At 38.8% G+C, this 27,809-nt stretch overlaps 1 protein-coding gene and 1 long non-coding RNA gene across 5 annotated transcripts in view; both read right to left on the reverse strand.

Moving 5' to 3' along the window:
- The window catches only part of MAML2 (mastermind like transcriptional coactivator 2), a 376,279-nt gene that overhangs the window by 250,997 nt on the left and 97,473 nt on the right, over positions 1-27,809 (reverse strand). The window lies entirely within an intron of this gene.
- Positions 41-21,188, reverse strand: LOC117079908. The gene is made up of 2 exons (XR_004435651.1): positions 17,593-21,188; positions 41-1,910 (listed from the first exon to the last, which is right to left on the reverse strand). It is a non-coding gene; the product is annotated as an uncharacterized LOC117079908 (long non-coding RNA).

Genomic DNA, 27,809 nt, shown 5'->3' on the forward strand with positions numbered 1-27,809 from the left:
GTTTTTACAAAATGCAATGTAGTGTTCTTATAAATGCAGATTTTTTTTTTTTTTTGTCATCCTGGGGTATGCATGAGCTTGGGTTTTTAACATTTTATTTCTGGTTGTATTATAGGTAATAGAGTAACTTGGAAAAAAGTACAATTTCCTTAATAGTCAGACATAGATTTCAAAAACTACAAGTTTCAAATACATCCTCTGAATCCTCTGCTGGATTTTTCCAAATAGCAAATTCAAAATCTTTTTATATAAAAAGTGAAAAAAAAAAAAAGCATCATCAAACTGAAAGGAGTATGATTTTCTGGGTCGTTCATTCATCAGCATATTATCTGTAAAACTGTAATCTCTTGGAAGACTCTGGCTGAAACAAATTCATTCTGAATCAGTACCCAGTGCCTTTTTCATAACAGGTATTCAACGGGCATTGATTGAGCCAATTAATTAAAAAGTATTTATTCAACAAGTATTTATTGAGCACTGAGGAGATATATTACTGTAAGTTCACAGTATATAGTGTTATTAACACTATGGTCATTAATAAATAATAATTTTACCACAACACTGTAATGCAGCCCCCAGAAAGCCAGTGACATAAACTGGAAGTTTGGGTGACAGAGTTTACAGTTTCTGATTGTTTAGACTTAAAGCAATCAGCCTTGCTGTCCCCACTGTTAACCACAGAGAAGAACATGTTCCCAAGTTTCCACCTATCCACTTCTTGATTAATAACTTTAAAGTCATTCCAAACCTATCAAGACTCAGAGATAGCCCTGGGCCTTTCCTGTAGTGTGGGGTTTGTCTTCATGAACAAAATCCCACTTCTGCAGCCTGCAGTGTGACCCATCTGTTTTGTATCCCCTGTCATTTTGGAAACAGTGTAACACTGTGGAGGCCAGGCTGTACCCGAGGTTAGAGACCCCACCTTTAAAATTATTACTCTGGGGAAAGCAGGAAATATTGTTTCAATTATAAGGATAAAATATGGATAACTATGAACCACTTAAGAAGTTTCATAGTAGTTGCCTTCAACCACAAAACCAAAATCAAAGCTCTTTGCTTCTGCACAGTATAGGGAAGATGTGAGCGGCAGTTCAGTCAATTTTTTTTTTTTTTTTTTACTGTTCTCTGGGCCTGATTTCGCATTTGAAAATTTCCAAGCTCTCAGAGTACTTCAGTGTTAATAGAAAACAGCTAAAATGTTGCTATATTTGCAGATGTGAGCAGAAGAACAAGGTCAGCACACATAGGACCAGGTCTTGGTACAGCAGGAGCATGTGGAGTTTCCAAAACTGCTTTCAGGTGTTTCTATTCTGTACTGGTTTTTATTCCCTATTTCCAATACATCATCCCCGTGTTTCACCTCATTTCCTCCCAGTTTCCGTTTCTACTTTGTCATATACTAATTTGGACCTTTGTAATCTTTGGTTTCCTTCTAGTAGAATCTGGTGATTTTATTAAAACCAGACCAAGGAGAAGAATGTTTCCAGGTAAGTCTTCAGGCTGGCAGCCTCTCTTCCAATATCATCCGGGTCCATCAGCTGAGCCTGTAGGTAATCCCACTGTTCCAGACTGAAGGCTTACAAATGCTGCTCAGGCATAGCACTACGCTTGAAGCATAGGCCTTGTGCTTTAGAAGTCATGAGTTCCATAAGTGCACGCTGAATATGTTTATTAAAGGACATGTGGTCACATGGAATGTGACACTCAGCACTGCACGGCACTAGCAGTCACCCTGAACGCTCACTGTTGTGAGTAGCACCATCCAGGCTCTAGTGCAGACACTTCTCCATATCCCCTGCTTTGTGTCTTGGAAGCCCAAGGTGGCTTCTTTTGAGGCTGGATGGTGATGCTGCCCATGTCAGAGAAGGACACTTCTTTGGAGAGCAGGGAGGAGTTGAGCAGCAGAAGCACTTAGGTAAGAAAAAGACAAATTAATTAACTTGTCAAGTCTTTCCTCTCAGCATGAATGCAAGGGATAATGAGGTATCATTTCCCAGGAGTGCCAAGCTTCCATTTTGCTACTTCTTTTCATGTTCTAATTCAACGCTCCAGAAGTACTCACCTATTACCGTGATAACCCCAAAAGTTGCAAATTGTGGCCAAAGAACATTTTGTAATATTAAACAATTCCTATGGCCCTTAAAGTTAAATATATGCAGGTCTAGTAGTGACCTGTGTGATAGAGATTCTTTGGTAATTGGATCACCATTGAACACTAGAATTACTGCTAGTTTTATTTTTATAAAAATATTTAATATGATTTCAATTTTAAAAAATTACAATTTCAGTTTCATTTAAATAATTATTTATATGTTATATGCATTAGTTATACCTTGAATTTTGCCTTTTTTCCCAGAAAATTGAAGATATTAGAAGAAAACTTTTAGTAGCACAAAAGCTAACTTTTAGTTTTTGATTTTTATGTTTACTTTAATTTACATTTTTGATGAAAATAAATTCAAATTGTGTATACTTTAATATTACACTTCATTTTTAGTACTTTAGAATCTAACGTTTAGATCATTACTGTCAATAGAAGACACGTTATATGAAAATGGTCATTATAACAATATAATTAGGGAATTGCAGAAATGAAAGCAAAAATAAATTTTATAGATTAAGTAATAATATATTAATTATGTATGACCTAATTTTATTACTCATGGAAACGTCACCAACCCCTCAACAGAATATCCAGATGTACACAAGAATGATTACAGTCATCATGGACATTTTGTTGACTTCAAGAATGATAGCTTTCCACATATTTTTCAATTTTGTCATTATCGACATTTATTTGGCAAGGTAGAAAGACAAAGCATATTTTACTTAACCATTTGTTAGCCTATTTATAATGTCTAATATTTAGACATATAGTATGTAGGCCCTTCATTTGTCTTGCCCTAAGTCCTAAAAATATTAGGGTAGATCCGACTAGGTATTTTCTTTTTTGTTTGTTTTGGTTGTCATTTTTTTTAACTTTTATTTTAGGTTTATGTGCAGGTTTGTGTTATATACAAAGTGTGTGTCACAGAGATTTGTTGTACAGATAATTTCATCATCCCAGTAAAAAGCACAGAACTCGATAGGTATTTTTTTCTGATCCTCTCTCTGCTCCCACCCGCCATACCCAGGTAATTCCTCTTTTTGAGGCTTACAGTAGTACTGTTCTTCTGAACTACTGCCTTACGATGATTAGTTTAGGTCCAACAGAATTGGGTTTTTTCCCAAGCTATGGAATGTACTGTCTCAATCTGTAGTTTGTTTTACAGATAGGGATAAAAGTGTAAGGGACAGGAGCACTGAATTGATATTATAATCAGTTTCCCAAAGTATTTTTTGACAATCTATGTGTATGATGTAATATGCTCCCATATTTTACGCAGAAGGGAAAAGAGAGATACATTATTTTATATTATCTTTGGAGTTAGACAACCCTAGATTTGAACTGTCATTCTGCCACTCACTAACAGGGTGATTTATTTAAACTATTGAAGCCTCAGTTTCTTTATCAGTAAAATGGCACTGAAAGCACCTACACCCAGAAGGTTTGCAGTGAGGACAAGATAATACATGTAAATTACTTAGTAGATAGTAGATATAAAATAGTTATTAGTATTACAATGATCCACATTTTAAAATTCCTAATGTACCAGTCTATTTATTTACTCAATAACCCTCCTTTTCAAACACTCTGATAACTCTCCACTGCCCAAGGTGTGCCTTGTTATGGCATTCAAGGGGCTCCAATATATCCTTCCAACCTTAAATTCCAACAGTGCCCTAACCCCATGACTATTGTCCCTGGAGATCTACACTTTCCTACCTCTATGCCTTTGCTACCACAATTCTACCTATTTGAATGGCAGTTCTTCTTCCAAGGCCCAGTTCAAGTTCTTCCAAGATGTCTTCTCATCTTCCAACGTTAATTAACTTTCTTCTCCTTGTGCCCCCATAACATCTCCTCTGTAGCTCTCTCACAAAACTCATTACAGTGAGCTTCGTATCATATTAAGTTTTGTGTATGTGTCCATCATCTCTGTTATACTCTCAGCTTCTTTGGGATAGGTTATATCTTTGTCACCTCTGCATAAGTGGATCCCCTTCCCAGAGCGCATGACATAGTACTTGGCACAAAGGAGATGCATGCAATGTTTTTTAATTGAATTTGTTGAATCTACTTCAGAGGAATAAAAAGAAAATAAAAACAAAATTAGGTCATTATTTGGATTCTTCAAGTACTGTTGATTCTTGTTTTCACGAGTACAAGCATTTTTGTTTTTTTTCAAAATGACATTATTTATACTTTAAGACAGTTAGCTAATTTCCAGGAAAAGCACTTTGTCTAAAAGCACTGCTTATTGACAAATTGAACACTGTGATACACTGCACTACTTTAAAAAATATGCAATTCATGTAAATACTCTGGGGGAGTTTCAATATTTAGGTATGTTAGTGTTTTCAAATGTCTACAAATTCTTTGCTATTCCTCTTTTCAGAAAAGGTGGAAACTACCTTCCTCCTGAGTGCAGGCTTGACTCAGTGACCAGCTTCTAAGGAACGAAATAGAATGGAAGGAAGTATGGTGTGCAACTTGGGAACTAGGTCATAAAAGACCATGCAGCTTACTCTGCTTTCTCTCTTTGATCACTTGCTATAGAGAAGCCAGTCACTATGTCAAGAGGACAATTAAGCTGCCCTACAGAGAGGTTCACATGATGGGGTCGCCTGTCAGCAGCCTTTGGAAGCAGATCTTCCAGCTCTGTTCATGCTTTAGATGATAGCAGCTGCAGCATAGAGCTTGACTGAAACCTCAGAAGAGACCTTGTACCAGAACCACCCAGCTAAGTTGCTCTCTGATTCCTGACTCTTAGAAACCATATGTAGTAATAAATGTTAATTAATTTTGAGATAATTCATTATTCAGATTAATAGCCATGGCCAGGCATGGTGGTTCACACCTGTAATCCCAGCACTTTGGAAGGCCGAGGTGGGTGGATCATTTGAGGTCACAAGTTCAAGACTAGCCTGAGCAACATGGTGAAATCCTGTCTCTACTAAAAAATACAAAAATTAGCTGGGCGTGGTGGTGGGCACCTGTAGTCCCAGCTACTTCGGAGGCTGAGGCAGGAGAATCACTTGAATCTGGGAGGCCGAGGCGGCAGAGAGCCAAAAACGAGCAACTGCACTCCAGCCTGGGCAACAGAGTGAGACACCATTTCAAAAAAAAAAAAAAGGTAACCAATACAGATTGTATAGAGATAGTATAAGCATTCTCATTGTAGTTATTCATAGTTTTTTGTGTTTGAGACGGAGTCTTGCTCTGTCGCTCAGACGGGAGTCCAGTGGCACGATCTCGGCTCACTGCAAGCTCTGTCTCCCGGGTTCACGCCATTCTCCTGCCTCAGCCTCCCGAGTAGCTGGGACTACAGGCGCCTGCCACAACGCCCAGCAAATATTTCTTTTTTTAATTTTTTTTTTTTAGTAGAGATGGGGTTTCACCATGTTAGCCAGGATGGTCTAGATCTCCTGACCTTGTGATTCGCCCGCCTCAGCCTCCCAAAGTGCTGGAACTACAGGCATGAGCCACTGCGCCCGGCCAACTACTCATAGTTTTAAATCTATGATCATTAATCATAGATTAATGATCTATGCTACCAAAGGTAGCAAGGAAATTTGAGCTGGTTATCAAAAATTATAATCTGGAACCCACCTTCAGTTGATTGCCATTCATTCAATTAATTATATATTTAGCAAATATGTATTAAATTATCTCCTATCAGCCAATCACTATGCTACATCTTAGAAATACAAAGACAAATAAGGTATGGTGCATGTTTTTAAAGGCTCAATATCCTAGTGTTCCCCACCACAGATAGCATAGGGCTTGAATCTGAGAAGCCTTTATTGCTCAAAAAGTTATTTAAGAATAATTTTGTGTCACAGAGAAAGAATTTGGGTGGAATTCAAGAAAAGACTCTGGGCCAATTACAGTTTTAGCAGGTAAGGTCCCAAACAATGCTAGACCTGACAAACAGCCTCAGGCTTTTAAACTAAAGACAGTGGTCTCAGGTTGTGTGACAAATGGAATTCTATACAATGGCCTGTCTATAGTCTCTCACACATAAGAGCAATCACTGCCAATAATGTCATCCTCAGGGATGAAGGACAGTGACATTAATGGGAAGAAAAATATTCTATTAGTAAAACATCCCCTAATTAATTCTAATCTGTTCCCTGGAAAAGCTGCTCTAGAGGAAAGATTTTTTTTCTCTACATGCCAAACTGCCAAGCATTACTTTGGAAAATTTTCCATTTAGTTTCAAGGAATATTAAAATGCTTCACTTAGCAAAAGTTAGAAATGAATCTATTTCCTAGCTTATATTATATATAAAGATAAGATTTTTACAGGCAATGTCAATTCTTAATTGAGCATATCAGCTAAAAGCAACTAAATTCTATTAGTCACTGAATTGGCATTTATTCTTCTTCTTATTCTTTACTATAAAAATGCGCTTAAGTACCTAAACTGCATGCCATCTTAGAAACTATGATACAACAATGACAGATGTAGCCCTTATTCCCCTAAAAACTTTAAATTCATCAGATAAAATTAGCAGAAAACAAATCAAAACTGCACAAAATAGTGAGAATATCTTCACATCAATTCTTTAGGGAAACAGTAAAAAATGTTAAGTCCAATGGAGGAATATGAAATACAACAAAAGTGACAAACCGGTAGCTACACTATGCCTCAATAAGTATTCACAGAATCAGTAACGTGTCAAGCTGACTCCTACCTTGGGGCCTTTGTACCTGCTAGCCTTTCCCTACCCAGCAAGTTCTCTCTGCTTAGCTATCATGTTAATCCTTTAGATCTGAAAGCATGTGCCCCTTTCTTAGGGAAGTTCTCCTTGATTCTCTAAAATTATATCAAGTGTTCTGACTCTATAAACCTTTCCTTAATATCACTTATTATAGTTCATAGTTTCCTTCTAATAGGTGTATACTTACCCTAATACCTACGCGTTATCTTGTACTAATCCATTCCTTAATATCGCTTTTCACAGTTCACAGCTATACATTTATGTGATTATTTCATAAATATGTCTCATTCACAGCTATACTGTAAGTTTCATGCCAAGAATGCAGGGAGTGGTTCTCTCATCCTCCTGTTTCAGCCCAGTGCCTGGCACACTGTAGTTGCACAATATATATGTGAATAAATGAATAAATGAGCAGTATAGTATGTGTTCAGAGCATGAGCTCTGAAGTTAAACATATTTCAGTACAAACACCATCATCTCACTATCCAGTTATGTGACTTTTGACATACTTTGCTTCTCTCTGAGACTCATTGAGTTTTCTCATGGGTAAAATGGAAATAATAATAGTAGTTTCCTCATGTGGTTACTGTAAGTTTACATGAGAAAAGGCATACAATGTGTTTTGCTTAACACCTGGCACAGAATAAGTGTTCATTGTTGTTGCTCCTGTTATTATTAATGTCTCTGTCTCCATTGAATGAAATCATTACAAATTCGGCCAGGAGCAGTGGCTCATGCCTGTAATCCCAGCAATTTGGGAGGCCAAGGCAAGTGGATTGCTTCTGCCCAGAAGTTTGAGACTGGCCTGGGCAACAAAGTGAGACCCCTGTCTCTACAAAACCTACAAAAATAGTGGAGTGTGGTGGTGCACACCTGTAGTCCTAGCCACTCAGTGGACTGAGGTGGAAGAATCACTTGAACCTGGGAGGTTGAGGCTGGAGTGAGCTGAGACAGTGCCACTGCACTCCAGCCTAGGGGGGAAGAAAAAGGAACATTACAAACTCAATTCTCTAATATTTTTTCTTCTTGTTCAGGAAGGTAGGAGAGAAAGTACTGATTGAGTCTATCTCTGCTAAGCTTCTGGACAGCCCAGTCTTGGTCACATCGGGTTTCCAGTCACTTCTGCTGCCTGGCTCACTCCCCCGGCATCAGCTAACTTCAATCACTCCCTCCAGCCATCACCAGGCTGAATTCTTGGTTTCCTATTACTATCTAGAGGTACAGCTCTTTAATTTATCTTGCTTTTCTCCTTCATGCTAGCACCCAGTTCCCAGGATATGACACTGTATAGAGCTAGGCCAGAAGAGAAATGAAGTCACACTCAAAAATGGCTCCACTTTCCCAACTTCCAAACACTCTCCCCAAGCCAACCAAGTACATACACCTTGACTTTCCTCTCAGGATGACTTCCTGCCACAACTAGTAGAGTGCTTGGTTAAAAATAAATAAATAAAATAAGGAGATGGCCACTGTCCCCCTTCCATTGGGACATTTTACTTTTGGGAACAAACATTTAGTCATTGAAGCTAAGGAAGTCTTCATTCAAGGACAGGGTTTCCTTGCTCAGTCGGCCAGACCAGACCAGACAAGCCTCATGCGCCTGAAGGTCCTGGCTCCTGGACCCTCACTGTATTTATAAAGTCTTAACAGAGTAACTGTGAATTCCATTGTGGTGATGTTGCCTCTGGCTGGCAGATGGCCATGGTTTCTAGACTTCATAAGCAATTTTGAGGCCTGCAGACATGGGTATTGAGAGCACCAGGCTCTCCTTTATATATCTATGTTCACGCAGTCTCTTGTAAAGTTATCTTTTGACATATTTTAAATTTATTAGTTGTTTTCTGAAAATGTGGCTACTTCTACTTGAACAAAAAAAATGTTCCCTAGTCTCTCACCTCCAGAGGCATAGCTTTGTAGAACAATCTATAGAAATAAAGAGCTTTTACGAAGTTCAGGGTTGAAACAAAGAAAAAGAAAGTTGTTTCTCAGCAGAAAAATGCAACAAAGCCTTTCTTCTTACCAAATAACTTAAGAATGTCTGAACAAAAACATCCCAAACCTGCCTAGTGCCAGAATTTCTCAGATAAGTCAAGAGAGGAGAAAAACACAAATCACACCCCAAACCACCAAGAGATGAATGAATGACAAAAAGCAAACAATACATAATTTAAAATGTTGTTAAACATTTAAAGAAGTAAATTGTAACCATATTCTAGAACAGCAATTATACATAAGGGTATTTTCTAATTAATTTTCTTCTGAAAACAATTGGTGAGATCCTGCAGAGGTTCCCTCTCTTCCCCCAAGGCCTTCCACACCCCTGGAGCCCCAAGAAGCCCTCTGAATCTTCACTCTCTACCTACCTAGAGGATCCCTTACCAGATACCACCTCATGTGTCATGTTGTAAAGCATTTCTCACAATGTGGCTAGTCTTTCTAACCAGATTGCAAGCATCCTAGATACAGAAATGTAGTCACATGATCTCCCCAGAAGCTACCGTGGTGCCTTGATTACATATCGATTGATTCACGTAAGAATTTCTAAATGTTTTCTTCAAACCAATAGAGAATAAAAATCTGAAAGAGTACTTCATTCCATTATACCAGAATAAAAGCAGAACTGGCAATATCATAAATTTTAAATTACTCACTTTTTGAGGAAATTGTAGACTCTTTGGGCTGCAGAGAAATATCATTGCTTGGTGTCCACTCTCACATAATATTCTGTCTTGCAAAATACCAGACAGATATCAAAAGCAGGAAGGTGGGTGTGGATATGGAAAACAGAAATCAATTTGCAGTATTTTGGTATCCTAGAACCAGTGAAACTTTTTCTTACATAGAAAAGTACTATGTTTGGTATGCAAATATTATTATTAAGCTTAACACCAGTTGTTAAGTTTTTCAGATTGTTATCCTCAGTAGGATAACTTGAAAATTGAAATAGCTTTAAGAAAAAAAAAAAGTTTAACGAAACATGGGATGTTTAATGAAAAATTTCCCACAATATGACTGTCCCTGGTCCCATTTTTAGAAAGAAAATCCTGAGCTCTTTAGAATATGGAATGATGAATATGGATAGACCTGGCTAGTCTAGAATAGTCTAGGATAGAATATGAGTATGATGATGACAACATTTGTGCAAAAATTTTCAGTTTATAAAAATACATCAAAATTCATTAATAGCTCTTTCAAAGATTTATATGTTTTGCTCGTTCAAATATTTGTATATATTTATACATATTTGTACATCTTGATTCTCAATTTAAATGCATTACTTCACTTACTGTTCTTTTAGGAATTTATACATATTCTTTTTTCAATGATTTATACACAGTTCTTTTTGACTTAGGAAAATGAAGTAGCTGAAACGTTGGAAGAACAAGGTTGTATCTTACCTACTTTACAGCATCCTATATTCAGAGTTGAAGACTAGCTCCCTTTCTTCAAATGGGTAAATGAATATATAGAAATGTTGAATAATTTACTAAAACGTATGTAGGGATGACTGCCTATTGGGTTTCCTGATTTCCAGGACAGTCCACATCAGATTATGTTGATTCTGTTCTGGCCAATCTGAGACCTATAGAGTCCCAACGTTCTCTGATTTCATCCATACCTATCTTTGGAAATGGTCCTCAGGAAATGAGGGAACAATACTAAGCCTAATGTGCTGTGATGTGTGTAGAATGTATCTGACACTTGTCTGGCTAATTAAAACCCTACTTCTCTACCCAAATAGCGGTGTTGTCAGAGATCATTATACGCACTTCTGCATTTCCTTCCTTTTTTAATGTCCTCCATGCTCACATGAGATGACTAAATGCTCAGGTCCTGAGCTACATTTCCATGTTTAGTAAATCAGGGAATAGTGAAAGATATGTCTTGTGACATTTTCATTCCAAACTTAGACTAGGCATGAGTATTTAATGACAAGCCAATAGATGTGAATGAGAAAGAGGTCAAGATTTGAATAATCTGGATTGGTATAAAAATAATTTATAAGCAAAAAAGTATATATACGGGGTTTTATTTATTTTTATTTATTTATTTTTTTAGAGACAGAGTCTTGCTCTTGTCGCCCAGACTGGAGTGCAGTGGCGCGACCTCTGCTCACTGCAAGCTCCGCCTCCTGGGACTCCGCCTCCACGCCATTCTTCTGCCCCAGCCTCCCGAGTAGCTGGGACTACAGGCGCCCGCCACCATGACTGGCTAATTTTTTTCTATTTTTTAGTAGAGACGGGGTTTCACCATGTTACCCAAGGTGGTCTCAATCTCCTGACCTCCTGATCTGCCCGCCTCGGCCTCCCAAAGTGCTGGGATTACAAGCGTGAGCCACTGTGCCTGGCCCATATATACGGGGTTTTAATCAATATATTTCTCTTTATATAAAAACTCTCCTGCTTCCCACAGGTAAAATTATTTCCTATTTAGTGTATCACCATTTGTAGCCCTCACAATTCCCCAAACACTTTATTGTACTTGTTTTACACACCTGTTTTTAAATGTAAAGTCTCGGCCGGGCGTGGTGGCTCACGTCTGTAACCCCAGCACTTTGGGAGGCTGAGGCGGCAGATCACGAGGTCAGGAGATCGAGACCATCCTGGCTAAAACGGTGAATCTCTCTCTCTACTAAAAATACAAAAAATTAGCCGGGCGTGGTGGCGGGCACCTGCAGTCCCGGCTACTGGGGAGGCTGAAGCAGGAGAATGGCATGAACCTGGGAGGCGGGGCTTGCAGTGAGCCGAGATTATGCCACTGCACTCCAGCCTGGGTGACAGAGTGAGACTCCGTCTCAAAAAAAAAAAAAAAAAAAAAAAAAAAAAAAAAAAAGGGCCGGTCACGGTGGCTCATGCTTCTAATCCCAGCACTTTGGGAGGCTGAGGAGGGCGGATCACGAGGTCAGGAGGTCGAGACCATCCTGGCTAACACAGTGAAACCCCGTCTGTACTAAAAATACAAAAAATTAGCCAGGCGAGGTGGCGGGCGCCTATAGTCCCAGCTACTCGGGAGGCTGAGGCAGGAGAATGGCCTGAACCCGGGAGGCGGAGCTTGCAGTGAGCCGAGATCGCGCCACTGCACTCCAGCCTGTGCCACAGAGCGAGACTCCCTCTCAAAAAAAAAAAAAAAAAAAAAAGATGTAAAGTCTCTACAGAAAGGAAATGTGTTGTATTCATCTCTGTATTTCTATTAACTTGAATAATACTGAAATATAGTAGATGCTAAATATGCTTGTTTCATAAGTGTGGGATAAAATAAATGCTTGTGTAGCCTTTGCCATTAAGGATTTTATACTGGAGCTGGGAGATAATCAATCACATAATACTTAGTGGTACCTACTGTAGGATGTAAAGGAAGACAACAGTGAGACGCACCCTGAGGACTTGGGAATGGCAGAAATTAGACTGCTCTACATACAAGAGAGGGATTTTTGTAAAACTCAACTGAAAGTAAAGGACTTGACTGGGAACTGCCAACTGTATTTAAGACCTTATGAAAAACAAATGTATGAGTTGGAAAGAGAGTTGGTCACTCATGGGAACTGCAGAGTAATTCAGAGAGCTGCAGAGTAATCCTCCGAGTAAGCACTTTGCCAGGCCAGTAAGCATCCAAGGAAGCACTGTCCACTATCCAAGCTCATCGTACAGAAGGACACTACCTACCCAGTCCTGTGGGCAGGAATATCCTTAGGTTAAAAAATGTGTCACCAATCTTCTTGCTCTAATCCTTAAACATGTGATTCACTTGACTAGTCGCTTTTGCCTTGATTCCACGCTCACCAAGAGTTCTGATGCCTCTAACTAAACTTTTACAGAGCTCACCTCAAGATACCTGAAAAATTAGCCTGAGGACGTGGGTATCTAGTTATGCTAAACAGGTATATTTTATATTGAAAACTAATAAGTTAGAATCTATCAGATGAATCCGAGGAAGATGAGTTTGCCTCTCGCTGAGGTAGCAACATGTATCCTGCTATTCACATCACTGTGCTTGTGAGTCTGAGGGGCAAATTTAGATCCCCCCAAGATGATTCCTCCCTATGGGTACTTATGGTCTTCCCTGAGCATCACATATTTGGCTCCTCCATGAGCCACATGCCTCTTCTTCAAACGGCTGCACAGATTATGTGCATAACACTATGCTTTAAACCACTAGAGAGTGATCCAAGATAACATATAATTAAGTGAGAAATTGTTTGGCATAAACTAAAAGTGCTACAGAAATTCCGAGAGAATAAGGATCATTGTGGTGGGCAGTTATCCAAGGAGAGCTTCCTAAAGACCTATGGTGTTAAGAGGGAACTTGATGTCTGGGTAGGATGTGAGTGTGTGGAAAGAAAAGGAGGGCGTTTCTAAGAGGAGGATGTGGGTCCACAGATATGGAGGCCAGCATGCTGGACCACATTGCTGAAGTATTAGAACCACAAATTGGGCCAACATACTCCCTCACTTCCTTCAAAATCAAACCTGGAAATTGACTAGAAAAGTAAGAAATCAGCCTTCTTATTTAAGCCCTAATCTGTGAGCATGAGTAAAACAAAATAAAATAAAATGAATCCCCAATATCCTATCATGTGTCTAGTTTGAGAATAAAGATATTAACACTCTAATTATTTGCTCTTAAGACCAATTTTTAAAAGCTGTTATCAATGCAATGAGAACATTTATACAAACTTTTAAAGCAAATGAAGAAAAAACTATCTGTTGCCAATAGAAAAGCAAGTTTGAGTGCTAGAATACAATAAATTATTTATTATACCGATACTGGAATTTATTCTAGAGACTAAAATGACCACAGGAAAGGAGGCTTTACTAAATAATACCTAGTAAAAGAAACTTTTAAATAATTTTTATTTCATTTACTCTAAAAAACAATCTTCACAGATAGATAAAAGTATTATCTTTAAAAATACAACATTTATATTAGGAAAAAAATTAGACATTCATGTGCTTTCCCTACTCTTAAATTCTTTTTTTTTTTTTCTTTTAAGATACAGGGTCTTACTCTGTTACCCAGGCTGGAGTACAGTGGTGTGGTCATAGCTTACTGCAGGCTCAACCACCTAGACTCAATCGATCCTCCCGCCTCAGCCACCTTAGCAGCCAGGACAATAGGTGTACAACACCACATCCAGCTAATTTTTAAATTTTTTGTAGAGACAGGGGTCTTGCTATGCTGCCCAGGCTGGTCTCAAACTCCTAGTTTCAAGCTATCTTCCTGCCTCCACCTCCCAAAGTGCTGGGATTACAGGCATGAGCTACCATGCCTGACCCCCATTCTTTATATACCTTGGCATATGGGAGATGAAGGAAATAGAAAACAAAATGATTTTCTCCTACGCCAGTTGTGACACACCACCTCTTTCACCTGCCATGTAGTTGGTATTCAGTGTTCGAAAGAGGAGTGAAGTGAATGAAGAAGAACAAGAGGGAAGAGATGAAACAGAAGAAGCAGGAAGAAGTAGTCTGCATCTGCTCAGAAGAAGTGGTGGCCAGGAGGGTCTCCAAAATTAGAAATCCAGCCCTCTCTCCATTCCTTGCCTCAGTCAGCACTGTCTCCATCCTATATCTTTCCATCCCGTATTTAAGTCTTGCTTCTAGATTGAGACTGGCAAAAACAATATACTTCCTACAGGATCACTTTTCAAACATATAAGCATATGGAATAGCAGAACCCTGTAAGTGTGCCCAAGTGAGGGTACACTGATTTAACTCCAATATGCCTTGAGACATTGAACACATCAAGCAGTTAAAATGGGATAATAAAGCCGGGCGCGGTGGCTCACGCCTGTAATCCCGGCACTTGGGGAGGCTGAGGCGGGTGGGTCATCTGAGGTCGGGAGTTTGAGACCAGCCTGACCAACATGGAGAAACCCTGTCTCTACTAAAAATACAAAATTAGCCAGGTATGGTGGCACATGCCTGTAATTCCAGCTACTTGGGAGGCAGAGGCAGAAGAATTGCTTGAACCTGGGAGGCGGAGGTTGCAGTGAGCCAAGATCATACCATTGCACTCCAGCCTGGGCAACAAGAGCGAAACTCCATCTCAAAAAATAAATAAATAAAAATAAACAAATAAATACATTTTAAAAATGGGATAACAGATTTTAATTCCAGGACAGTCAGTCACCAATGTAGGTATTCCGTCTGACTCACACCCAGAGATGTCTCTCCCTCTCTTTCTGTCTCCCTGTCTCTTTTTCTATCTATGTCTCCCTGTCCTTCTCACACACACACAAACACACATATACATGCACATACTTGCAAAATTAAAAAAACACCTTCAAGCTTTCTTTATGGTCCAAGAGGAATTTTGCTGTACAAATATGGTGGCCTTTCAGAAAAACTTAACTTCATTTACATTTTTTAACTGCTGTTAAGCCACAACTCTGGAATTGAAAAAACGTAGACCTCTCAATTTTTAAAAGTTGCTTCTGAAAAAAACATACATACTTAAATTTTTTAAGAGATAAGTGAACAATATCTAACACTGATAATAGAACACCCCTGTTGTGAATGCATTCAACTTCTGAAAGGAGTATAGAAACATAAATCTTCCACATTTAAGTGGAACAATGGTGATATAAAGACAATCCTGAAAAATGACTCTTCAATACTTTGAAATTCTCATAAACAACCTTTTCTCAAGAAAGCTATAAAAAGGGTCACTTTTGCCTGAGTCAGAGCAATTTTAGCTAATTAATAGCACCCTCTGGAACTATGAAAAATTGACATTCTCCATGACAGACCAAGTTTGGGATGTGGCTCATAAAGAAGCTCCCAACGAGACTTCCATGCTTATTTTCTCCTTTAGATCCACAGCAAACATCAGCAAACTATGACTCAAGGGCCAAATCTGGCCTGCAGGCTATTTTTATAAATAAAGTTTTATTGGAACATAGACACACTCTTTTGTTTACATATTGTCTATGGCTGCTTTTGGGCTCCAAGGACAAAGCTGAGTAGCTGAGTAGCTGCCAGTAGTCATATGGCCCCCAAAGCCTAAAATATTTACTCTCCGCCTTTTATAGAACAAGTTTGCTGACCCCTGATCTAGAGGAATGATTTCCTCTTCTATTACTCTTTTGACTCTTTTGAACTGAAAGTCAGGAGACCTTGATTTTAGACTCACTTCATTCTGCCAGTAAACTTCTATGTGACCCTGGGCCAGTAATTACTTTCCTTAGGTTTGGCTTCTTATTTGTAAAGGGGGGCTGGCCCTGGTGGTCATCTATTCCTTATTAATTCTCTAAATTTCTGTGTTCTAAGGGGATTGAGACCTCTCAATTTTTAAAAGGGGTTTATTTTTAAAAGGAATCCAAATCAATTAAAAAGGCATCTTTCTTCAAAACCCTGGTTTACACTGAAAGACTTCACATCATTTCAAGCATTCAGTACTGAGTATAACCCCTTGCTGCTATATCACAGTCATAACAGAAAGCTGCGGGTTTGAGCTGAAGAGAGAATTATAAACAGCAGTAAAATCTGTTTTACACAAGGCAGCACATCTGCCCACTGCACCCCCTACCAAGAGATGCGTTGCATTGCTTGTGCCAGAGATGAATGCTCTTTTCTGTCATGTTTTGGTAAGTGAGTGCTCTACCTCCTCTGCGGCTCTGGGACCCTGAGGGAAATGACAGGAGTCATCCCACTAAAGGAGCACTTTGAATTCATGACAAAGGCAAAACTTTCTTTTTTCAATAGGAATGGGGTTGCTCACTGTCAAAAACTTGTGTGCCACCGGCATATTCAGCATCACACAATTTCTTTCTAGACGTATGACATAAAGCTGCCAAATTAAAGAAATGATAGTATAGCAAGAATTGACTCCTCTCTTCCAAAATCTTCACAACAGCCAAGAATCTTTTACAGTTGCTACTTGACAGAATAAAAGATTTCAGATATTATGTTATCTTAAAAACAAAATCACCTACGGAGCTTTAAACAAAGATCAGAAAATGCACTAGACCTCAGTGCTAATAACTATTATTTTAAAACGTAAAAGCCTGTTATCTTTCAAATAAATATTTTTTTCCCATATTCTTTCTGCCTGGAAAATAAAGGTATTTTGAGGTATCTTTGAGTCTCTGAGCCAGAAACGATTGGTTCTTAGTCTCCATAGTAGGAGACTTTGAATAGAAATATGCATACATGGAATTTAGAAAGCACCATGAATGCGTACTCACTTTAAAATGTTAGATTTTAAAACAGAAAGGAGAGCCTATCAAATGAAGTTGCTTGAGAGTTTTTACAAAACCCAAAGAGAATAAATATTAACATATAACATTGTTACATGTCATCAATCTGTAGGGTTGATAACATTGATATCTGAATGTTATCAACCCTACAGATAACATTCAGAGCTTGGTTACTGTCTTCTCAGTGATTATCTATGGTGTACTGAGCTGTCTGCCATTACCACATATTATATAGTTTGGCTGGCACCTTTGTTTTCAATAAGTGCTTTTCTTTGCAAGAAAAAGATGCCAGTGAGTGCCATCTATCATTTCTGCTAGATCATCTTCCCAAATCCCAAAGAACAGCACTGTCTGCTTTTCTCTCTCTGACAGAGAAACCTCTGAACTGGATGCTAATATTCTGCAGACCAAGCATGAGCCAAAATGGATTAAAAAATCCAAGCTGGCATATCTGCATCAGTCTAAGCAGTTTCAAAGGAAGAACTGCAATGTTAAGCTGCTTATCGTAGCTATGGTTCTCCCTTGTCCAGTCCCCTCCCCGAGTTCTGTATTTTATAGTAATTTACCTTCTCTTCTAGGCCAGTCAGTATTCTTCTCATCCTCAGATCCTGCTTAAGTCTCATCTCTGTGATCACACTTCTCTCTTGCCCTCACAATGCTTTGAACATAGAAGGGGCTTATAAAAATTGTTGGTTTGTTTTGAAAGTCTTCCTGGATGACCTCAGCCCATGTTGATCTCTACCTTCCTTAACTCCTTTGAGACGTACTGTCTGTCGCACAATTAACACCTTATTATCCTTGGCTCTAATAGCCTGTGCCACCCAATACATTTCATTTCTTCTTCATAATTGTTTCACATGAGTTGATTTTCTACCTCCAATTAAACTGTCACCTCCCGATAAGTGAAGCTGTGTTTCCATAATATCTAAACAAACTATTAGGCACGTGGTGGACATCCACAAAATATTTATTTTTCAATCTATAGCAGCTTTCACATTGCTTGAAAGGTTTGATAGTTGTGTCACAGGCAACTGCAAAGCAAACTTTTTTTTTTTTAATCAGAAATAACAATAAAGTAGTTCAGCTGAAATCCCCAGTGTGACATTTTAAATAAATAGACATGAATATCAGGGCCAATTAAAAGGGATAAATACATAAAATGGTTATTATTTGCAAGGTAGGATATCTAAATATGTAAAAAGAAGAGCCAAATAAGCAAGGAAGAATATATACATATATAAAATTCACTTTCAGAAAGAATAGAAAATTTAACGGATCAAGTGTAGGCTAAAATGATTACAAACTAACAACTCATTCTTTTATTCATTAATATAATATATAATTGTCATGTATTGAATCTGGCTGTGGATACAACACATTTGGAAAACTACATAGTCTTTTATGCATGCCTACTTTCTTCAAGGCTCACAGATTTTCAGAGTTTACACCTTGCTCATTGTTTAGAATGTGATGCAATGAAAGGAATCTGCTAAGCTAATGTTTATTTTAACAAACACTTTGTATGAATGCATCCTGACAACTCAAACATCTGTTTTAACTAGAAACATCAACTGAGCTGACTTACTACATTGATAAAATTTGAAAAATTGCTAGATATTCTGCTTTATTCTGCCTGTATGGACAAAGTCTAATGCTTTCCATGCCACCAAATTAGTACTTAAGTGGTTAAAGTAACCAAAGGAGCTTTTGCATACTCTATGCCAGCTGGTGTTGTAAAGAGAATTAGACCTGAAATACCCAGCTCTCAGGACAAGCAATTAGTACAGAGCTTTAGTTGTTTAGCTGGGGGTTTCAATAATATGGAAGAGACAATAAAACTGCTATTTACACTACTACAGAGTTTGATTTAAGCATTTCATGCTAGGACACCTCACATATGAAATCAGTGAAGGGCTTGTATAAAGGAGGAGAGCAATATTAAGCTCATCAGACACAAAACAAAACTGAGCCAAGGTATATTTGTGTTATGTTTCAAGTCAAATAACACATTCTTTACTTGCAAGTGAGACAAGATTTATTTTTTCTTAAGTGGCTAACCTCTGGAAATAATTTGTGAGACCAGAGAAAAAGAACCCAAGTTTGAATGAAGTTTCTGCTGTGAGTCCAAACTTTGCTGTCTCTACTGTAGCATTTCCATGATTGCTATGGTTTTCACTTTGCAAACTCCCTCACAATGACATTTAGGTTTAGCTCCTGGATCGATAACTTATTTCCAAAGTTTGGTCTCACTGTAGCTATTATTGCTACAGACAAAACTTCCTTTATTGATATATGTAGAAGTGGGTTTGTTAAGGTTTAATGAGCCAGAAATCACTAGAAGAGCTATGTAGAGACATGTGAACTTATTCAAGTGTCTAGTATGAACAGAGCTTGTCAGATAATGTGTTTACAAAATGGGATAGAACATTATTGAGTCACTGATGAAATATAGTTGATGGAAGCTTCTCAGAGAAACAGAACTAAGCCAGAGAAAATTTAAAAAGGGATTTGTTGAAGGATCATCGTCCAAAGGAGTAAATAGCCACTTTGGGTTTCAGAAGTCTGTGGCGAAAATAGAAAATGAACAGGTATTCTGGTCAAAGTCCAAGTCATAAGCAAGCTGTGACACCAGGATTGAACCTAAGATCAGGCACAAGCTTGCCAGCTAGGGAAAAGACAGGTTGAAACAACTACAGCTGCAGCCAAAGATGTGAATCACACTAACATTTTAAAGTCAGAATTGGTCCATTAAATACTCACTTTCCCACACTTTGACATGATGATACAATAGATCCCAATCCTTCTGGCTGCTATAAAGTAAATGTGGTGCTGTTCTCTAAATGGCTGTTATATAGTGTTAGGTTTGAATGATTTAATACTTAGGAGGAGATAGAAAAGGCTCTAGGCTCCAGCCCACTGAGGTGGCTTTTCTTTACTTCCTTGAGTGATGGCAGTAGAAGAGATGGAAGCGAATAGCTGTCGACCACTATTGGAGGCTGTCCCTGTCAATGCCATCATTTCTCTCAGGAAGCTTAGAAGAGACTGATAGAAAGCCTATGGCTATTTTCGTCAATTTCAGAATAAGGGCACCTTCCTAGGACAAAATCAAGAATGTTCAGAGTTTGAGTTGTCCTGAAAACTGAGGCTGGAATGTGATTATGCTTTTTTCATAATTCAGCGTTTATACATTATTAAGTGTGAATTGATGTATCTTGAGTTTCTTTTATGTTTTTGCATTCAAAGTACAGGGGAATCAAGAAAAAAAAGGAGAAATAAGCCTTGGTTTCAAATTTTGGGGCTACCATTTACTAACTGTCCACTTGGAGTTTCCATCTGGAGTCTATTGTATCATTAGGATATAGAATAATGGTACCCATGTCACACAGTAGCTGTGGCAGTCATGTCCCAGAGTAGAATGTTGGTCAATAATGTAGATATATTAGTAAGTTCTCAAACATTTGTTCGTATTCTTCACCCCCGACCCCTTTCTCCCAGTCACTATGACACAGTCGTGGTGACTTGTCCATGTCTTTTTAACATTTCTGAGTTGGACTTTTCCCATTGGCAAAGTAGGGAAACAACTGATTCTGAATAGGGTGGCTGTAGAGATCATTGAGATTAAGGGAATTTTTCTTACAGGCTTCATAGGCATCATCATCAGTTACAGTCCATGAGAATGTATTAACTAATAACTTTTTTCTTTGTTGCTATTACAGCACTTCGATTTAGAATCTACATTCAAAGACAAAAGCTAAACAAATGCTAAGGGTCTGTGCCTTAGAATGCTAAATCACCATTAAAGTAAACCATTTCAAAAACTCAATTAGCTGTTCAATTTTATACTGTGATTATTCTTTCTCCAGGTTTTTCTTCACATACAAAAAAGAGAAAATTTGGTTTGTTTTTTCCAAATTAAGAAAGCTGATGAACTGTCTGTGTCAGTGTTATATATTTAGTAGGCTTATTATTATTTTTGCAATGCATTGGCACAGCTCAATTTTAAATGCAATTACCACATTATAATCTTGGCAAGACCCACTGTTCCAAATAATTCTCTGATGTACAAATTAGTCTTCCTACTAAATGAAAACTGCCAACGGAAAGGTACTATTACAGTATATAAAAATGAAACGTCTCGGCTGGGCATGGTGGCTCACGCCTGTAATCCCAGCACTTTGGGAGGCCGAGGCGGGCGGATCACAAGGTCAGGAGATGGAGACCACAGTGAAACCCCGTCTCTACTAAAAATACAAAAAATTAGCCAGGCGCGGTGGCGGGTGCCTGTAGTCCCAGCTACTCAGGAAGCTGAGGCAGGAGGATGGCATGGACCCGGGAGGCGGAGCTTGCAGTGAGCGGAGATTGCGCCACTGTACTCCAGCCTGGGCCACAGAGCGACACTCTGTCTCAAAAAAAAAAAAAAAAAAGAGAGAAGTCTCATTGAAGTACAGAATAACTATAAATTTCATTTCAGAAGCATATACTATATACATACAAACTTTTAAAAAAGTTATGTTTAAGATGTCTAATTCTCCTCAAATAGCACTCGAATATATAATAATTCCCTGTAGGGTATGTAGGCAGCCTGGATCAAATAGCATCTCCCTATGCTGTGAACTAGAAACACTACTAGACTAATAGGTTGAACTATTTCTTCCGTCATTTTTCCAGAATATGAAGATAAACAGCAATTGAAGTGTGGTCAGAAGATTCTGCAATTATTTTTTGATCACCAACACCATCAGCTGTTGTGAGGTAAAGTTTTTATTATAGTATATATTTACAAATGTCTCTAACAACTTAGAGTATTTTCACTAGTTCTGCCATACAGTAGTACCATACATCGTCTTTTCAGCATCAAAGATGCATTGCTTTAGCGGAGAAAACAGCTCTGAAATGAGGACTTTGAAACTGGCTTTTATTTACTACTTGGTGGTCCTTTTGGGAAGATAAATGCACAGCTTCTCTTTCCAACATCTACTAGAAAAACCTTTTGAAACAATGTGGGAGGCTGATGACTATGCCCCTATTGCACTGGTCCTCCACAGGGGGTGATTTGGCCCCCCAGGAGAGATTTGGCAATGTCTGGAGATACTTTTGACTGTTGTAACTGGAGGGAGGGGTCTACTGGCAACTAGTGGGTAGAGGCCAGAGATGCCGGTAAACATCTTACAATGCACAGGACAGCCCCACACAAAAAGGACTTAGTCCAAAATGAAAATAGTGCCACGGGTAAGAAATCTTGCCCTATTGGCTTCTCTGTCAACATAACAGGTACTGCCTGTGAACATTTGTTGCCAGAGTGTCTGTCCCTGGGACAGTGATGACTGTGGAAGTCAACAGAGGAGGAGAATTTAAATCCTCCATTTCCTGCTGGGATCTCATAAAATGATGTAAACCAATGGGGCCTTGGTTTGTTTTAGGTTAGACTTGTGGAAGTTTTTGAAATTCTAGTTTTGCTCTGCTCAATCATTTTAGAAAATAAGTATCATTCTGGTTTGAATTAGTTTGTTTGGTCTATTTTTGAACATATTTTGCTTCAGTTACAACATTAATATTTGGGTTTTATTCAGTTCAGGGTTCAGCAAATTAGCAAAATTACGGCTTTGGGTTATGGTTGTTTTATATCTTTGCATGAGAGCCCATGCAGGCGGGATTAGAGCAGAAAGCTAAGGTTCATCACAACCATGGCCATTAGCACTTTCTATGGTCCAAGGAAGTTAATTCACTTTTTTACTTTGTATCTCAAGAGGACTCAACAATGCAAGCACCAAACCAAGTGGACACCCCTCTTTCTGTTGGTTTAAAATTAAAACCCTTGATGAAGAAAGTGATTTATTTCATATTATATTTATGAAAAGGTACAACAATCTCAATGTTGAGTATTCCTGAAACTGTTTACTTGATTATACAATGAAGAAACAAGACAGGAAAAAAACTTCATAAAAATCACCAGGGATTTTTTTTAAATGCCCATGTACCCTTATTTTGCAATGGCTCTGGTTGTGAAATCATCAGACTGAAAAATACTGGAGGAGTGGTGAGGGTGGATTTTAGTGACAAGATTTCCTTAAGTGACTTGATTTCCTGTAAACAAACCAAATTCACTAAGAGAAACAGAGATGGCAGATTTCATCATAAAAGGGGGAAAACATTTTCCAGTTGAATTATAGGTGCAGCACAAAACAGTTGTTTCATTTTTAAAAACTTTAGCTTCTGTGGGCTGAAACAGAGCATTTCAATTGGCTCAGTTCATGAAAGCCATCTGCACCTGCTCACGAAACAGCTTAAAGAGAGAGAAAAAAAAGTGTGCACCAAGGATTTTGACTTACACAGACAATAAGGGATAGACTCTGGCACTCAAGCACTGAAAAAGGAAGAGCAGGATAAAGGGGAAAGTAACATAATTTTATGAAGTACCAATAAATAACCCCAAATCAGCTTACAGCATCACTTAGGTCTACCTGTGAAAGCTATACTTGCCTGTTCTGGTTGCATGTTTAAAAGTTAAGCAATTAAACTTCAATTATATGGGTTTTTCTTTTATGTAGCCTAGGGTTGAATGCATTACTGGCAGGAAACTTTAGCTCATGAATTCAATCAAAAATCCTTTCATTTGTCAGAACTGCTTCCTGCTGTCTCCTTTAAACATCTGCTTCTCCAGTTCAGGGACACACACACACACACACACACACACACTCGCTTTGTTAAAATAATAAGCAATCTACCAACTTCCCTTGCAAAAGTTACATTCTCTCTTACACACACACACTTGTTCCCAGTAGAGTTTATTTAATGTGTCTTTAATAGCTTCCTTCTTCTTCTCTCTTCCTTTCCGCTTTTAAATTCTGGAAAACCTCAAGCTGACAAAAGAAGACATTTTAAAAATGCGAGGATAAGGCCCGGCCGGCCTCCAGACCAATGAGAAGGAAGCAGAGCAAGGAGGCGGGGTAGGCGGGGTTGGCTGTCGGGAATTGTCTACACTCCTTAAGCGGCAGGCACTTCCTGCTAGAGGAGTCCAGCTCTGCACAAACAGAAATCGGGTGGAAAGCTAACAGGAGGCGTTGGTCAAGTTAAAAACAAGCTGCGCGTGTCCAGGCTTGCGCGGAGCGGGACCCCAGCCGCGCGGCTCAGACCTCGCCAGAGCCATCACCTGAGAAATCCACAGCCTTTTCTCATCAGGCTTAGACTGTTTATCCCACACCTCCAAGAAGGAAGAAGACCCACATGTTAAAACTATGAGAAAAGCTGGAAGTGCCTTCCGAACAGTCATCCTTCTTTTCCTTTTTTTTTTTTTTTTTTGAGACAGAGTCTCGCTCTGTCACCCAGGCCGGAGTGCAGTGGCGCGATCCCGCCTCACTGCAAGCTCCGCCTCCCGGGTTCACGTCATTCTCCTGCCTCAGCCTCCCGAGTAGCTGGGACTACAGGCGCCCGCCACCGCGCCCGGCTAATTTTTTGTATTTTTAGTAGGTATGGGGTTTCACCGTGTTAGCCAGGATGGTCTCGATCTCCTAACCTTGCGATCCGCCTGCCTCGGCCTCCTAAAGTGCTGGGATTACAGGTGTGAGCCACCGCACCAGGCCCAGTCATTCTTCTTTAACCACGACATTGGTACTCAGGTCCCCTGGCCTTCCTCTGCACTGATGGACTTTCCTTTGTGAAACTGATTCAGAGGCGGACCTCAAGTGGCTTATTCCTTCGCCTAAAAATTTTGCTGCTTTTTCCTCTAGTGAAGTCTAGAGTATAAATTAATAAAAACTTGGGGCTGTGCGGCCTAATGGTCTCAAACCCTGCTCCAGATGTTTTGAAATATTATTATCCGTTTTGAGAGCCTCAGTGTCTCCCTGGAGGGAAAGACATCTGCCTTAAAGGAACTTACCAAGAAACTACAAACATTTAACTGCACAAAACAATAGTACCTTAATAAGACAAGGTGCATAATACAACTAGCTGCCCTATTATGACGTGTAAGAACATTTTCATGTGTAAACTATGCTTGCAATCTGTAAGTAGATGAGGAATCCTGTGGTTGTCACACTTTTCATATTAATATGGATAGAAGAGTTTAAACTCTAATGATTAGAAAATTACTGGTATTCTGAAGTGTATTACAATCAATGCATTCATGATATCTACATGTTGTAATTATTCATCCTTAAAAATGGTTTATATGGTTATAGCCACATATCTATTGATTATTGTTTTATTGTTATGTTAATAATAGTAATGATAGATAATATTTCTGAGCACTATGTGCCAATTATAACACAAAGTTCTTTACATGCATTATTTCATTTCACCCCTATGACTCTACAGAACTGTGATTACACTGAAGAAACAGAGGTTTGTATCATTAGTTTGCCATAGGCCAGGGAAGTGAGTTAACAAAGCTGTGACTTGAACCCAACACCTGGACTCTCAGAGCAATCACACACTATTCAACCATCCACCCATTCGTCCATCTATCCATCTGTCTGTCCATCCATCCATCCATCCAATCACCCACACACCCATCCATCCAACATGAAATGTGTATTATTTGGAAAGACACAGTTATAACATGTTGACGAAAGAAACAGTCATAAGACGTGCACAAAAATACTTAAAAAACGGGATCATTTTATCCACCTGAAACAAAAGGAACATGCTGTATCTTAAAATGTCAGATGTTAGACGTGAGATTATACATCCATACTGAACTGTAGAAACAATGAATAAATACAAGCAAAACCAAAAAAGCCAATGCAACTGATATCAACAAGAAATTCAATACTCCTTTGACACACAAAATATTCAGAGTATCTCTCAAAAGACAGTTTTTCCTTGAATTTTCCAAATAATTTGCAAAAATTAATTCAGGGAGCCTTCAGGAATAGCAAGCTTCCAAAACAAAACATGCATAGCACGCACACTTTTACCATTTTATTTGAGTGGAAAGTTTATTGGCAATATTAAATTTCACCCTAGATAGGATATGAGAATATTTTGATAAATCACAATTCATAATATATTAATGCCATGTGAGAATTTTGTTTCCCAAGTAAGAGCTTACATGGAACTTGGTCATTAAACCTCAAAGAAACCTTTCTTACATATCTATAGGCCTCAAATTGAAAATATCTATAAATGAATTTACAGATTTCTTTTTAGTTTAATTCCTGAGTATATAGGGCAAAAGCTTACATCCTTTATATAAACTTCTGCTTTGGGCTAAAACTGATATATCTTCACGTTGAGGTTTCATCTGAAATGCACAAAGTTGGCTGACTTACTTCAATATGAGTTTGTATGGCTATAAAATTGTGCCCTAACTCAAGCTATTTCTATGTTCACCTGAATCACACCCATGCTTAATTTTTTTTTTTTTTTTTTGAGACAGTCTCACTCTGTTGCCCAGACTGAAGTGCAGTGGTGCGATCTTGGCTTACTGCAACCTCTGTCTCCAGAGTTCAAGCGATTCTCCTGCCTCCTGAGTAGCTGGGATTACTACGTGTGTGCCACCACGCCTGGCTAATTTTTATATTTTTAGTAGAAATGGGGTTTCACCATGTTGGTCAACCTGATTTCGAACTCCTGACCTCATGATTCACCTGCCTCGGCCTCCCAAAGTGCTGGGATTACAGGTGTGAGCCACCACACCCAGCCGCTTAATTCTTTATATTTCACATTCAACAAAAATTTGGAGGCTTATCATGTGCCACGTACTATGCTAGGTACTGGGGACACAAAACAACATGAAACATGGTCCCTATGCTGGAAAGAGTTACAGACTTGTGAAAGAGACCAACAGGTAAATACATCCTAAGAACTGGATAAGTGGCAAAATTGAAGTGTAGGGACTCATAAGAAAGGTGTAGGGACTCATAACGAAGAGTGATTAACTCAGGGAAAGTCATTTCCTCTACAGAGCATCTCATTCATCCCTTCAACTGGCATTTTTTGGATTCTGAAATATAAGGAGGTGTTTATAAGTAGAAAAGGCAAAAGAACATCATATGCAAATGCATGAAGTTCTGAAAGGGATTTCATGTTCGGGGACATGGTTGAACTATGTACAGAATGCTATGGAAGCACAAGGCATCAGTCAAGCATAGTGATTGCTTCTGCCTGGGGTGTCAAGGAGGGCATCAGAGAAGAGATGGCATGTGATCTACCTCCTGAACATAGCCATAAACTTTCTTTGTAAACTGATAATTCTTAAAGCCATTTTAGGTAGAGTACAGATTAAGTGCTCAATCTCTTTAGTATAAAAGCAGTGAAAAAATTCCTGCATTGTTTCAGTCAAAGTATGAATGGAGTCAAATGTGTCTGAATTATTTGGTGAAAAACAATGAACTGTTCCCACATGCACAGTAGAGACAGTAGTTCAGGCTGCACTTACTGCAGTATCATACCCAGAACTGTAGTTACCCATATTGACTGGTCAATGTAATATATACAGTTTGAGGTCGGCTCTGAGGACACCGTTGTGGACACGCACAGCATTTGTCAATTACGAATGGATAACCACCTCCCTCAGACCAGCAGTTCTCACAGTGTCCTCACCCTGTCTCTATTGTTAATGCCAAGTGAAACAAGGACATAATTCATACCCCAGTTGCCTTTCTTTTCATGTGTGGCATGATCAAAAGAATAATTATACAGAGAGGAATTCTGCAAAGACAAAAATTGCGTGTGATCCTCCTTACATAAGGACCTTAGTGTGTTGCTGGAAACTCTCTGATTCATTCTGTTGACTGGCAGCTTCAGGTTACAAGCAGAGAGGAGAGCCTTCATTAACATCTTT

This window comes from Trachypithecus francoisi, unplaced genomic scaffold (genome assembly GCF_009764315.1).
Source record: "Trachypithecus francoisi isolate TF-2019V2 unplaced genomic scaffold, Tfra_2.0 Lachesis_group8, whole genome shotgun sequence".
Lineage (NCBI taxonomy): Eukaryota > Metazoa > Chordata > Mammalia > Primates > Cercopithecidae > Trachypithecus > Trachypithecus francoisi.